Here is a 2,903-nt window from a genome sequence, read left to right on the forward strand (position 1 = left end):
GAAACTAATAAATGCATCAGGACAAACCTTTTTTTATGTGTTTAGTGGAGTCTGAAGTCAAAAAGCAATATTAAACTAGCTTAGCTCAGTTGCTGAGTGTCTGTGAGATCAAAATCATGATCCCAAAGGCATTCAGGAAGTGAGCGAAACTAAAGAAGTACACTAAAAGAAGTAAAGGGCGCCTTTTCTAAGCTTTCTCTGAGGTGAGTCACAGTCTCAGATTTTGACAAACCTCTGGTTTAGTCTAAATTACTGATCACCATGAGTCTAATGGGAGTCTTGAAAATGTTTATTTTAAACCATAATTAGTTTAAGCCTCAAGCTTTTACAAAATGTGTTGAGATTTAAAGTTCACATTTGACTTTGAAAATAACAGTTGAAAGAAATAATCTCACCACGAGTGCATTTAGAAGCAGCTTTCGAGGTTTCAGTTCATTTGAAACTAAATCAGAAACAGAATCAGTTTTATTGCCAGGTATGTGTACACGTATGAGGAATTTGACTCTGGATTGTACTCTGCTCATGATGTGCTTACTCATACAAAAATACAAAATCACAATAATAAAAATAAGATCAAATCAGACACAGACAAACACATTAAATTAATAAATTAGTGTTACTCCAGTGTTGACTAACGTTCTCAGAAAACTTTTGAACTCTATATAATTAAAAGACAAATGTACAAACTCCATCTGATTATATCATGTGATAGGATTGAGAACATTACAGTGAAACTGTTATGTCATCTATACTAAAAGGTTTCTTCCCAAAACAGGCACTGAGTCAGTGGTTTCATTGTCCTGTCTGTAATAATATAATTATTATAATGTGCTATCAGACAATTAAAAAACAATTCCCTTCTCTTCTGCAGATCATCGCCCCTCCTGAGCGTAAATACTCCGTCTGGATCGGCGGCTCCATCCTGGCCTCCCTCTCCACCTTCCAGCAGATGTGGATCAGCAAGCAGGAGTACGACGAGGCCGGCCCCAGCATCGTCCACCGCAAGTGCTTCTAAACACGACGCCTCCACCACCACCTCAGGATCTCAGGATCGCTGCTGTCCCACGACTCTGAAACAACTTCCTCTCTTCAACGAGAAGCATCTAAACCTGTACATATGTTATTTATTCCTTCTGTTGTGTATGTGATGTTCTGAATGCGAATGATGTCCGGTGTGTGTATGTGAAAGCAAAGTGTTGGCTTTCGAGGTACGACACACTCTAGCTCGGACCAACTGAGACAAATAAAAACAGAAAAGACCAAAAAAGTAAAAAATAAAATCCATTTTTTTTTCACTGATGACTTCGGTCTGTTATTTCCAATTCTCAAAATGTAAATACATTATATGAGGTTTGTTCTTATCTTTTTTTTTAACCCGTCAGTGCCGTCTGACTCTGATTAGGGCTGAGGATAGTTTGAAATCTTACAATACTAAAATTAATCGAAATCGCAATATGGTCTTCTGCAATTTTTAAATCACAGGAGGTGCGATATCTGTTAAAGGTTAAATGTGTCAGAATACCATTTTAAATTAAATATTGTCGTGCTGCAGAGATGTCCTGCCCTACACATCATATTCTACAGACTTAAGAAAACATTTTTGTTTGGTACATCATTTAAATATGTTTTTCAATTAAATTCTTCTACTGAAGTGAAAGTACCAATACAACAGTATAGAAATACTCTGTTACACCCGAAACTGCTGCATTCAAAATGTTACTTAAGTAGAAGTACAGCAGTATTCGTATCAAAACTTAAAGTTCTAAAAGTCAAAGTAGTTAATAGATTATATTAACATAACTAATCAAATGAAATACTGAGTTCATGCAGAGATATTTTGATCATAAAGTTTTGGAAGAAGCTCCATTAAGATTAAACTGCCCGTTAAACACACGGTTCCTCTGGTTCTGCTGCTCATTAGAACTTTCTAATTAACGTATATAATAATCTAGAGTTTTCATTTCTGTGAGCTGTAAGCCGTAATCATCAAGATTAAAACAAGAAGGCTTAAAATATTTAACTTTATGTGTAATGAGTCTCAAATATAGGAATTTTAAAATTTTTTAAATTCAATTACGGATTTTTTTTAATTTTTCCACGATATTCTAATTATTAGAGATGCACCAAAAGTAAAATTAATCAATAGGCAGAATGTTTCAGATTAAATATACTGTGCAAAAGTTTCAGGGAGGTGTGGGGACAAAAGCTGCAAAGAAGAATGCTTTCCAAAAAAGACATGTTAATAGATTATATTAACATAACAAATCAAACTCTGTTTAAGAATCACCAAACTTTTTAATCTTTCAGAAATGAAACATGCAGAGATGTTTTGATCATAAAGTTCAGTAAAGTTTTAGAAGCTCCATGAAGATTATTAAACTGTGCGTCAACAGTTCCTCTGGTTCTGCTGCTCATTACAACGTGTCAAAAGGTGCAGCGCTGAGTTTTCAAGTTCATCTCGACAACAGATCTCTGTTTTCATGTCAGCGTAAATTATTTGTGTGTGTCATCCCTGTAGACTGCAACTAAAACCAAACTGCACCAGAAACATGTTTGTCTTGTTTTACTTCTTCCTACTCAGTTTTGCACATGTAAATACAGGTGTTTAAGTACTGGAAATTAGAGTTTTTGTTTTTCATCTGATTTTTGCCATTATTTATTATAAATCAAATCAATATTTGGTTCAAAACAGCAGCATTATACACTTGCACATAGTTTCTGAAGGACCTCTGCAGGTAGCTCGGCCCACACATCTTGGAGAACTCCCCAGTCCTTCTGTGGATTTAGGCAGCCTCGGTTACTTCTCTCTCTTCATGTAATCCCAGGCAGACTTGAAGATGGTGAGATCAGGGCTCTGTCGGGTCCACACCATCACTCCCAGGACTCCTTGTTCTTCTTTAAGC

This window comes from Micropterus salmoides, unplaced genomic scaffold (assembly GCF_014851395.1).
Source record: "Micropterus salmoides isolate LMB-PRFRI ecotype aquatic unplaced genomic scaffold, ASM1485139v1 Ms_hic_scaffold_1, whole genome shotgun sequence".
Taxonomy (NCBI): domain Eukaryota; kingdom Metazoa; phylum Chordata; class Actinopteri; order Centrarchiformes; family Centrarchidae; genus Micropterus; species Micropterus salmoides.